Genomic DNA, 13600 nt, shown 5'->3' with positions numbered 1-13600 from the left:
TATCTGTTGAGAAATGATGTTTATGTAAAAGGTACAATATGATGATTCTATTTCATTTGCAAAGAAAGGCATTTCTTTTCCGTTGTTGGATCAGAACTATAAAAAGAAATGTTTTCATCTGTGAGTTCACAGATTGATTTGAACAATTCTTCAGGCAGAAAAACCAAACTGTGTAGCTCATAGCGTATAGAACTGTACAGAATCTGTGATGCATTGTTTTCATTAATTCTACAAAGTGTGATGCCATAGTCACCAGAGCAGCACTGCCTGGCTGTCCATTCAAGCACGATGCTCTCCCAAAACACTGGGGCTGTCTTCATCAAAAAGACTATCTTAATTTCCATTATCTGAAGAGATGACAACAGGGTGATGAAAACTTTTCCACAGCAGATTAGGCTTAATTTTCATATAACTGAGTGGTAGGAAATGTGATTGTTGTATAATTGGAGGGTTTAGTAGTTTCTTCAAAAGCTAGGAAAGGCAGTACAAAGACCACATACATATGTAATACCAAGGTCAGTATTCATAGTGATGGAGAATAAAGTTCTGTTGGAAGGTAGAAAAGTTTTAAACATCTCTGAGTTGTGGTAATTCATTACACAATAATATTGAGGTTTCTTCGAAATGGCTAAGCATATCTTTGATAAGTTAATAAGCAAGACAAATAGTCTATATGATATTACAGACTCCATGAGGCTTCATGAATATGTGAAACTGCATGTTAGTAGAGAGTCTGTAAGCTTGAAACATTCAAAGGGACGGTAAATGATTATTTTAGGTATGTGGAGATTGGTAAATTCAATGATTTTCTAAATTTAGCATATGACTTAAAAATTATTATTTCCCTGAAGCAGTTAGCAAAAGTGAAATATAAGTATCAGGAGACTTCTTTTTGAAGAGTGCTAAGATGAAACTACATAGCTTTTCTTTAAAATAGAAATAATTATGTAGCAGTTCAATATCTATAGTTAATATCTTAAAACAACTTGACAAGCAGAAGGGATATTCTTCCTCGATTCTCCTTTCTAAATTTAAATAATTTGAGATTTGATATTTCAGTGCTGTGAGATACATAAAAGAAATATTATTCCACCTTAAAGATTAAGGATACCCTTCTATTTGCAATATGAGGCTAGACTGCAATGTGTTTGCCACAATACAGAACAAAGTATAAGTGACATATGACAGACACAGAACAACAAATACTCTGGTACCGTAGGTGAGTGTGTGTGTGTGTGAGTGAGTGTGTGAGTGTGTGCGTGTGAGAGTGTGAGTGAGTGTGAGTGTGTGCATGTGAGAGTGAGTGTGTGAGTGTGTTAGTGTGTGTGTGTGGCGGGGGAGTGATAGCAGGATTCCTCAAAAAATAAATAAATAAACTGGATGCTGAGGGTGAGGAAGCACCACCCACAGGAGCCATGTATGCTGGCAGAAAGGCTTATCTCCCAGGAGAAAGATAAGCTTGTTTCCTGGCTTTTGTTTCATGTTTTCTATAAGTCATGATGTTGCTAGGTGCAAAGCAAAGGCACATTGAGAAATTCTTTCCCTCAGTTTTGGCTAAAACTGCAAATAAATTTCTATTTCTTATGTATATTAGTCAATCTTCTCTTAATTTGTACTAGTGTTTGGACCCAGAAGTGAGTATTAGGCCTAGGGATTTTAGTAATTATTTTAAATATATTAGTCATACATGGAGGAGAAGGAATGGAAGATGGGAAAAGGCACAAGGCCACTTGCACAGGAAGAGGAAGTACTAGGAACTGTGCTTACTACTGATGCCTTCCACTAGTATAACACATTGTATACCTAAAATTTGATTGGGATAGAACTTACATTAAGTATTCTTCTCATAGTACATTTACAGCAAGAAGAACAGGAGGAGAATTCAAAGGTAGCAGATAGGCTTATGGCACAGAATGTGCCCACAATTTCATAGCTGTGGAATGATCTCAGAAGTCGTCCAGGCCTGCTGCTATACAGGCTTTTGAAAGCCGGTCATGCCAATCATAACACCATAAATTCCAAAAATTAAATATTTCTAAAAAGCTTTACCTTTTAGTAGACTTGGATAGGAAAATATTTCCTAAAGAGATTTAAGTATTTTATACAAGTATCTTTGATTCCTGAAGGAACTACATGAAATTTGGCTGTGTTCCAAGACATGACTAAAATTTCTTCACTTTTGAGGGGTGTCATAGTGTGCCATGTTGGCCAGCTTCTACATAATCCCAGAAAGCGTACTTTTTGTTTCCTGCCAGTAAAAAAAAAAAATGTCACTCTCTAATGCTAAGGCAGAAGAGGGATTCAGTGTTTCAGAATGGAGGATTACTGAATAGAAATTGATAAGCCATTTGTTTAACTTGAAAGACTCCATCTGTACATGAGGTCTGCAGTGCCAGTCTGACCAAGGATAATACAGCAATTTTTAAAACCCAATCATAAAAACGTTACAGTGCATGTGCCCAGCATATGAATGTCCAGCTTTTAACTATAAATTTAATTCCTCCAACTTTTTTTTTTTTTGGTTTTTCACAATGGTTGCTTTTTCAAAAAAATTGGTGTGCTATTTTCTAAAAATCTCTATTCTCAAAATAATCTATTCAAAACACTTTATAATGGCATGTTGGTGAAGTAGCTAGGCCAGTAGCGGTCAATTTGGGGCTGCTATTTCATTACCTGTCTACAATCTCAGACACGCCTTCCCTCATGCTTAGACTCTCTCCAGTGACTGGATGGCTCACAGCACAAGGGGTTTGAGTTTTGTATGCCATATACCCCAGGGAATACCTTAGTTTCTATTCATTAGATTCTGCAAATAAGACATATGTAAGTAAAATGCATATGCCATATTATATCTATTCAAAATAGATATCAATTGTGAAATGGGAAAGTATAAACCAAGTGAAATAATTTATTTTTAACTTAATAATTAGAAGTGCTCTCTCAATTTAGGAAACATAATTTTCTATGTTTGATTTTCAATTCCTTTATTTTTTTAACTAGGTTCTAGATTAAAGGTTTATTAACCCTATTCATGTTCTGGCATAAAGACTGAATTCATGAGATTTCTTGGGCTTCCTATCATTTCTTTATTAAGGTCTTATCATTCATCTCTCTTAGTACTCTCTCCCTCTATCTCCCTTACCTCCACCTGATCTTTCCTGTTCCCTTCTGCACCCACCCACAGTCCACTCACAAAATCTATTCTATTTCTCCTACCAGGGAGACAGAGTCCCCCTTCCCATGAGTCCCGCTTTGAGTCCCCTTGTTACCCTCTCTGCGTCCCTGGATTATATCATTTACTTATCAGCTAATGTCCACTTATAAGGAGTCCCTGGGAGTTGGGTTGTCTCTGACTGATTTACCTGCTTTTTGTATGCCTTCTCCTCATACTGGCTTGCCTCATCCAGCCTTGATACGAGGGTTTGTGTCTAGTCTTACTCTATGTTGTTATGTCATATTTAGTTGATGTTCCTAGGAGGCTGGCTCTTTTCTGAAGGGAAACTGAGGAGCAGTGGATCTGAGGGAGAGGGGAGGTGGCGGGGGGAAAAACTGGAAGGAATGGAGAGAAGGGCAACTGTGGCTGGGATGTAATGTGAGAGAAAAGAATAAAAAAGACTTTATCATGAGATTTAGTCCAAATGAGTTTCCTCTGATATTTTTTATTGGGAGAATATGTGGCTTTGTGTCAAATACTTAAAGAAAATCTCATGTTTTAACATGATCTAGCATCCTGCTTCTTTGGTCCCCTCTGACTTGCCTCTTCTTCCTGTTTCTGCTTCTGGAATGCTGAGATTAAGGTGTGCAACCACCACCACCACAAGGCTGTCCACTCTGTCCATATCTATTCAATATAATACTGGAACTTTTAGCTAGAACAATTAGATAACAAATGGAGATCAAGGGGGATACAAATTGAAAAGGAAGAAGACCAACTTTCACTATTTGCAAATGATATGATAGTATACATAAGTGACCCCCAAAATTAAATGAGGGAACTCCTATAGCTGATAAACACCTTCAATAATGTGGTAGGATACAAGATTAACTAAAACAAATGATATGATAAATGATAAGCAGGCTGAGAAAGAAATCAGAGAAACATCACCTTTTACAATAGCCACAAATAATATAAAATATTTTATGGTAACTCTAACCAAACAAGTGAAAGACCTGTATGAAAAGAATTTTAAGTATTTGAAGAAAGAAACTGAAGAAGATATCAGAAAATGGAAAGATCTCCCATGATCTTGAATAGGTAGGATTAACATAGTAAAAATGGCAATCTTACCAAAAGCAATCTACAGATGCAATGCAATCCCCATCAAAATCCCAACACAATACTTCACAAATCTTTGAAAGAACAGTACTCAACTTCATATGGGAAAATAAAAAACCCAGGATAGCCAAAACAATCCTATACAATAAAGGAACTTCCAGAGGCATCACCATCCCTGACTTCAAGTTTTACTACAGAGCTATGGTAATTTAAAAAAAAGCTTGGTATTGGCATAAAATAGAAATGTGCATCAATGAAATCGAGTTGAAGACCCTAACATTAGTCCACACATCTATGAACATCTGATTTTGATAAAGAAGCCAAAATTGTACAATGAAAAAAAGAAAGCATCTTCAACAAATGGTGCTGGCATAACTGGATGTTGACATGTAGAAGAATGCAAATATATCCATATCTACTGGCATATACAAAACTCAAGTCCAAGTAGATCAAAAACTTCAACATAAATTCGGTTACACTGAACCTGATAGAAGAGAAAGTGGGAAGTAGCCTTGAACACATTGGCACAGGAGACAACTTCCCAAGTCTAACACCAGTAGTATAGACACTGAGAGCAACAATTAATAAATGGACCTCCTGAAAATGAAAAGCTTCTATAAGGCAAAGAACATGGTAAATAAGATAAAACAACAGCCTACAGAATGGTAAAAGATCTTCACCAACCCTACATCTTACAGAGGGCTGATCTCCAAAATATATAAGGAACTCAAGAAATTAAATATCAAATATCAGTAATCCAATTAAAAAATAGGGTACAGATCTAAACAGAGAATTCTCAACAGAAGAATCTCAAATGACCAAAGGACAGTTAAGGAATTGCATAGCATCCTAAGTCATCAGGAAAATGCAAATCAAAATGACTCTGAGATACCATCTTACTCCTGTCAGAATGGCTATGATAAAAATCACTGATAACAGCTGATGTTGAAGAGGATGTGGAGCAAGGGGAACACTCCTCCACTGCTGATGGGATGCGAACTTGTACAGCCATTTTGGAAATGAGTGTGGTGGTTTCTCAGAAAATTGGGACTCAATCTCCTCAAGACCCAGCATTATGACTCTTGAGTATATACCCAAAGGATGCTCAATCATACCACAAGGACACATGCTCAACTATGTTCATAGCAGCATTATTTGTAATAGCCAGAGCCTAGAAACAACCTAGATTCCCCTCAACTGAAGAATGGATAAAGAAAATGTGGTACATTTAGACAATGGAGTTTACAACTCAGCAGAGAAAAACAATGACATCATGAAATTTGCAGGCAAATAGAGTGAACTAGAAAAAAATCATCCTGAATAAGATAGCTCAGATACAGAAAGACAAATATGGTATTTACTTACTCATAAGTGCATATTAGATGGAAAGCAAAAGATAATTCATGCTATAATTCACAAACCCAGAGATCCTAGATAACAAGGAGGACCCTAAGAGGGTCCTGGACTGCCCTAGAATGGAGAATTAGATAAGATCTCCTGGGGTAAACTGGGGGCAGGGCAGGGGAGAAGGGAAGGAATGGAAGATGAGAACATAAAGGAAAAGGATGGTTGGTTTGGGGGAGGGTCAGAGAGGGAGAACAATGAAAGAGATAACTTCTTAGAGGGAGCCATTATGGGTTTAGGGGAAAACCTGGTGCTACAAGGATGACCCCAACTAAGACTCCAAGCAGTATTGGAGAGGGTGCCTGAACTGGCCTTCTTCTGTAATGAGATTGGTCACTATCATAATTGTCACCATAGAACCTTCATCCAGTAACTGATGGAAGTAGATGCAGAGATTCACAGCCAAGCACTGGGCTGAGCTCCTAGAATCCAGTCAAAGAGAGGGATGAGGGATTATATCAGCAAGGGGGCGTCAAGATCATGATGGGGAAACCCACAGAGACGGCTGACCCAAGTGGGAGCTCAGGGAGTCTGGATTGACAGTTGGGGAACCTACATAGGACAGAACTAGGCCCTCTGAATGAGGGTGACAGCTGTGTGGCTTGGCCTGTTTGTGGGGCCCCTGGCAGTGGGACCAGGATTTATCCCTGGTGCATGAACTGGCTTTTTGAAGTCCATTGCCTTTGTTGGGATGCCTTGCTCAGCCTTGATGCAGAGGAAAGGAGTTTGGTCCTGCCTTAACTTGATATGCCAGGCTTTGTTGACTCCTCATGGAAGGCCTTATCCTTTTTGAGAAATGAATAGACAGAAGGATGGGGGTGGGTGGGAGGGTATGGGAGGAGAGGAGGGAGGCAGAACTGTGGTTGATGAAAAAAAAGGACCAGACAGTATGAATCTAACATGTAATATGATTCCTGCTTCCTCCTCCTCCTTTTTAAGATGAAAGAATCATAGCAATATATTTTTCAAAGTAGACGAATAATTGTCATTTTCTTACTTTCTAAAGGGCACAAATCTCCAGCAATATTTTAAAAACCTTCCTAAAATCCTAAAATCCTCTGGGTCAAGTGATAGCACAAGAGAGATTAGCATGCAGGAAGAAAGCCAAGCCAAATGAATTGGAGTTAGGAGCATTTCACTCTGCAGCTTGCAATTTAAGCCGCCTTTCATGCCTCAAAAAGCATTTTTGCATGCCACAAAATTTAGCAAGAAAAATTTGCACAGAAACTGACTGCTGAGTAGTAACTGTGTGAGGCAAGCAGTTCCGTTACATTTCTTCTGGGCTACCAATGAGATCTGAATCGGCAATCCCAATCGTTAGTTCAGTTTACCAGATATCTGGAGTTTTCATTTATTTTTGAAGCTAGCAAATCTAAAAAAAAAAAAAAAACAACAACAACAACAACAAAAAATTTGTCTAGGGCTGGAGACGTGGATCAGCAGTTAAGAGCACATGCTGTTCTTGCAGGGGACCTGAGTCTGTTTTTCGTTAAGTTGGTCCCACACCTACTTGTAAGCCCAGTTTCAGGAAGACGTGAAGCTCTGACAAAAAAATATATAACATAAAACCCAAGCGAGAAAACAAACAACAGCAAGAAAAACACACTGGAAGAATGCCACGAAACCAGTTCACTCTTTCACAAATTATTTTAAAGGATGGAATGAATGGTGATGGTAAAAGTGAGAGGATTATTTCCTGCTTATCCTGCCTCTCTTGTAAGAATTTTCCCTCTGCATAAACAAATATGTGATGAGGAACATTTCGTTAGTCAGCTCAAAATGAATGGAGTTGTCTCCTTCAACTGCTGTCAATTTTAAATTGCCTTTAAGAGTTTCCTTTTGTCTTTAAGAAGATAAACCATGATTAATAATACAAATATCTATTTATCCTAGTTGGAAGCTGTTAAGTTTGAAATAATACATGTGGTTACATATATGAGCGCGTGCGCGCGCGCGCGCGCACACACACACACACACACACACACACACACACACACACACATTTTTTCTCCATCAAATCTAGGATATTTTTGGCATCATGCCCCAACACTCTGTCTCACACAAGGACTTGAGCTGTCCATATCTTGGTATATTTGATGAATCCCCACTGGGTTTACTATTTACTGTTTTGGGGGGGCTTTGTTCTCTGTGTTCTTTGAATTGTAATCATAAGAGACTTTATTTCTAGATTATTGATTCTTTTCTCGAGTGTTGAAACTGCTGCTGAAACTGCATTGACATTTTTTTTTTCAGAGATTATCCTTTCAGCCCTGAAATTTCTGTTTAGTTCCTTAGGGTGTTCTTTTCACAATATTTACTAGGATTTAGGGTTTGCTCAGCCACTGTCCTCATGACTGCCTTTGATTATGTCAACATACATGCAGACTTTAGAGGGTTTGCTCCATCCAAGTTCTATGTCAAGAAGAGTCAGCTTTGATTGTCCTCTCTATTCCTTGCTCCGCTGATTACCTGAAAGTATCTGGTTAAAAATTGGAAACTTGTACTTAATATAGTTTAGCAAACATGCATTTTATATTTATTTTATAATAGTTTGTATTCCTTTATTTTGTTTTTCTTTCTTTTATTTCATTTATAACTTGCCTAGATTTAATGTGTGGAATTGCAATATTTACTTACAAATGTCATTGCCAATTTATAAAATAAATCATATTTATATTTGTTAAGCCTGACTTCCTGTGGTCCACCCTTCTGTTTGTATAGCTCAAGTAGTCAGCTTGAGTAGACCTTGTAACATTCAGCCTTTTAGTCCTTGTAAGTGAATCTGTGTAGACTCTAGCAAGTCAGTTAAACTTTTCCTCAGTTCATAGATGCTTTTGCTTTTCCTTGACCTACTTATGACCTTCTGCATGTTAATATATAGTTTTCCATTCTTCCAGCGATCTATGAAGACATCATTTTGTTACAGTTCTTAAGCTGAAGCCCGGAACCTGGTAGCTCCAGCAGGCTAAGCTGTACCACATTTCCATGATAGGCCAGATAAATAAAGGAGATTTACTCAGTGTGGCCACACTGGAAAGGGCAAGGAGTTCCAGCAACTTCCCATTTCATTTGTCAGGATGCTGACATTGAGGAATGGTTGAGATAAAGGATGCAAGGTAGGCACAGCTAGTCAGACCTATGAAAGCATGTCTGGGCTTTGGCCTCTCCAGCATAGTTGTTTGACAAGCTGTCAGAACAGTGTAAAATCTCTTTCAGGGAGACAAGCTCCCCCTCTGGAGGACACCAGGGCCCATTCCTTTCCTTTCTCCATCAGGAGACTCTTTGGGAAACTTTGGTTTCTTAAGGTATGTTATTTTAATGATTACATGGAGAGAAGGGCACAAGTGTCTCTTTAGGACATCTTAATTCCTGGCAGGACAGTCGCAATCTGTCTTTCCATGGGTCATTTTCTGGGTTTACTGGGACCTTGAAAACCTGTAAGCCCCCCCTTTTCGTTATCTACTGAATTTGTACATTTAGCTCCGAACCTAGCTGTCCTCTCCCTGCCGTCAGGTCCGCTGCTCTTTTGTGATCAAACCCATGCAGGAAATCTACAACTCTGACACTGGTCTTGAGGGAAGAGGGCAGAGCCACCCCAGGCAGGAACACAGACACCTGCTGTTCTGATCTAAAGCTCTGGCAGTTTTTAAATAAATGATGCTTCTCAGTGCTTTGTCTGCTTGGTTGAGTTCCAAAGACTAAAATTGCTGTTTTCAAAAATTTTGTTCCATTTTCTCTTTTTTGCTTGTTTGTTTGTTTTTGCAAAGAGGGATTCTTCAATCTCCTTATGGTGCCATAATCGGAATTCTGTATTTGGTAGTATTTTTTTTTCAGAAATTGATTTAATGGTGTACTGATAATGTTTTGGTTATGATTTTAAGAAGTCTTTATCAGAATTGGATATACTAAAATATTTATGGCAGAATTATAGGATGCTGGCAGTCAATTTAAAATTATTTGCATCAGGATGAGTGAGTGGAGACAGAGATGAGGCAAAACTGGATGTTAATTATTGAGCTATGGTAGCAGACACCTGGATATTCATCACAACTTTCTTTAATTTTTAATGCTTTGAAATTATTTATAATTAAAACATAGAAATAATTAAATACTGAGAACATATCTATTTCAGCATCAGAGTTAGAATGAGATGAATATAATGTTCTAACTACATATTTTGAAACAATCTACTTCCCTTAATATAGGAATTGTACTCTTTCACAAAGTAGGTAACCTATTGGATTTCAAAGTTTGTAACAGGGAAATACATTTCTGCATTTAATTCATCCCATTTGCAAAATTATCATATAATAAATACGATAGCTTTTCATGATGAATGCTGGCCGGAGCAAGTCCTGGGTTCACATGTGTCATGTATCACTGAGGGGTGGCGCTTGGTGCTCAGTCTCTGATGTACCTGTGTGTTATGACTGAGGGGTGGTACTTGGTGCTCAGTCTCTGATGTACCTGTGTGTTATGACTGAGGGGTGGTGCTTGGTGCTCAGTTTCTGATGTACCTGTGTGTTATGTATCACTGAAGGGTGGCGCTTGGTGCCCAGTCTCTGATGTACCTGTGTGTTATCACTGAAGGGTGGTGCTTGGTGCCAAGTCTCTGATGTACCTGTGTGTTATGACTGAGGGGTGGTGCTTGGTGCTCAGTTTCTGATGTACCTGTGTGTTATGTATCACTGAGGGATGCACTTGGTGTTCAGTTTCTGATGTACCTGTGTGTTACGCCTGCTTCCCCTTTCATCTGATGCTTGGGTAAGAAGTAGCACATTCTAAAAGCATAATAAATGTGATTAATAATCTTGTATTAAATCACTTGTAGCAGAGCTTGTTGGCATTTTTGAAGCGACACAGCCTGGGGCAGGTGACGCAGGAAAGTGTATTGATGTCACCGGCATAGAGATTAGATAATAGGAGCCCTTTCTAAAACTACAGCTGGGTCCCAGAAAGCAACATAATTTTCAGAAAGGTGTTTGACGCTGTATTCCCAGCTTCGTTTAAAGACATTTTTAGGCCTGCAATGTCAGTGTCCATAGTGTCTTGGAAATGATATATACACTTCATACCAAGAAGTGATCAGCTGTTGGCTGACTTCAGAACAACTTGGCACTTTGAACACCGATGGGAGAGTTCCAGGGCAAAAATTCTCATGACCACTGGTTTATGAACCAGTTCAATTTTCACTTGTCTTAAAAAGGATTTCTCTCTCTCTCTCTCTCTCTCTCTCTCTCTCTCTCTCTCTCTCTCTCTCTCTCTCCTATCAAAATTTAGCTTTCCTACAGATTGGAAACAGTCATCTTTAAAATCTGTTTCTCTGCTGAGACAGACCATGAACGACCAGTTTGCGTGAGGAAGACACTGTTGCTGTTGTCACATGCATATTTTGCTTTCAGTTTGACAGCTCATATACTGTAAAGTTATTTGACATTATTATCTTCACTTGTGGAAAACTGAGAATTGGTCCATTAGGAAATATTCAGTAATATTCAAGAGGAAACGCCCGAGTATCCAACAGGATCCTTTAAAAATCATAATGTGTCAGAGGGAAGGGAAACTGTGGTTGGGATATGTTATATAAGAGAAGAATAAATAAAAATTCAAATAAAACCATAATGTGGCCATAATGTGAATGGGAACTTGAGGCAAGTTCAAGGAAGTCAGATAGCCTAACTATTAACTCTAAGATGACTTCCTTGCCAAGTATCTCACAATGGGCTAATATTTCCCAATGACCCAGACAATGGATAATGTAAATTCTAAGCTTCAGAAGAAAGAAAACAGAGGCCTGTATGTGAAAAACAACTGAGCTTGAAATCCTTAAGACCTATACAGTTTGCACTGTTTACCTGCAACATGTTCAATCCCACTTTCCCTTTAAATGAAAGAATAGTAGTTATCATTATTTTCAGCATAATTGAGCATTATAATTTTATTACATGGCTTCTGAGTTTAATATTTAATAATCTTTACTCTTTGGAGTGTTATTTTATTTTCATCCCATCCATGTTCTTGACTAAGACCTATCTGAAGAAAAATGGTGTTATAATATCTCATACTTTTTTGTGGGATAGTTTACATTAACCTGGAAAGTCCAAGAGAATTAAGATAAATCACTTTCTTTGCTTAGTGTAAAACAGTTATCATTAAATCAAAATTTTCAAAAGGATAAATGATGGAAAGAACTTACTTTGCTTTTTATGTATTGTATTTACATAATAGCATGATAAGAATTACAGATTGGAGTATGAGGATCTACTACTGAAAGCATGCCATATAGTATCTTTAGAGTTTAATGTTAGTTGAATGTAAAGCACCAAATTTTCTCCAATTCATTGGTAGAATGCCTCAATGAGGCACAGAGTAAACCTGATCCTTACCCCAGGCCCACTTTTGTATAGGTTTGTCACCTTTTCAAAGACATCTGGTTTACATATGTTTTAAATATTTGCTTATCATTTCATTTTTCTCCCATTTAGAAGGAAAACTTCATATGAGCAAGCCATTTGTTGGCTTTGTCCTCTGAAAAACTGTTAGTCTGTAGACAGTATCATTCATGTAGCCTTAGCAATCACTTGTTCTTTGTGCAAAAGCTCAGGACAATCTACTCTTGACAAAAAATAAATATTTTTAAAACCAATATTATCTATAATACAGACACAAAATGGTGACTTCCTTTTGGTATTGATGGAGATTGAAGTTCAGTGTCACCAAGAACATTTCAAGAATAAGGGATTGGACAGAGGTATAAAGATGGCACAAACAGATAGTTTACTAAGAGAAGATATTTCTAGAAGAAAGAGTAGAATGCCAATGGTGGTGGATTGGATTATATGTCTAGTGCAGGCTTTTTTTCAAATATGATCAATCTGCTGTATTTTCACTCTACAGTGTGTGTGTGTGTGTGTGTGTGTGTGTGTGTGTGTGTTTGTGTTTTCTAGCCTTCCTCTTGTGAATAGGTTTCTTTCACATGTTTAAATTTGTAGCCAATTCACAGACATTTCAGATTTCATTCTCTGTCCTGCTCTGTTACTTCTCCAATGTTCAGGAGTTGGAAATATAGTTGGGTTCACACAATACATATGTAAAATCAACCAAGCTTCAGTCTAGATGATCTGCCTCCTAGGATTTCCTCCATCAGTGTCAGTCATGTTAACCAATACAAAAGTGCATGTAAGCCATGTGTCTCACATAGCAGAATGTTTTGTGGGACCTCTAGCCTTGTCCTTCCTGTGAACGTAACTATTTTAAATCATTAGTCAATTTTAACAAAGCAAATCTCTAAACATTCAAGGATATGTCTTTTTTTCATGCTGTATCTGAATTTTTTTCAAAGATGTATGTTGCCTATTGGCATATTTGCATGTGTGTTTAACAGTGAGCCACTTGACAATCACTCCATACTAGAATGAATACCAGATAGCCAACGCTGCAATATTAAGCATAAACAAATTGTACTATTCTGCTAATACTTGCCTGTCTTCCTTGGCCACTTTGGAGACCAATTCAGCAAAATGGAGCTCAGATGATAACCATTCAGCAACTGGCTGGCAGTCCTACAGCTCTATCCTGATGGAACTCGTAAACAGCTGAAATGTAGCTCCTTTTGTGTCAACATCTCTGAACTTGAGGAGATAGGAAGGTCCCTTTGCTCTTAGTGTTAAAGCTTCAAGCTTTGCTATGTCTGTGGCCCAGACACCCATAAGCTAATGTTAGAGTTCTAACTCTAGGATGAGGGGATCCTCAACTCTGACTATAAGAAGATCCTTTACCATGCCCAACTCATGGTAGAACAGCTCTGGGCTGCTGTGGTAATTCTTTCATCAACTTCTGAGCTCTTCCTGCTGCTGGTTTGTAGTCTTTCTGCAATCTCCCCCTCTACCATATTTCACCTTTCTCAGTGCTTTCAAATCT

The sequence above is a fragment of the Peromyscus leucopus genome, chromosome 9 (assembly GCF_004664715.2).
Source record: "Peromyscus leucopus breed LL Stock chromosome 9, UCI_PerLeu_2.1, whole genome shotgun sequence".
NCBI classification, from domain to species: Eukaryota; Metazoa; Chordata; class Mammalia; order Rodentia; family Cricetidae; genus Peromyscus; species Peromyscus leucopus.
This window is presented reverse-complemented; position numbering follows the sequence as displayed.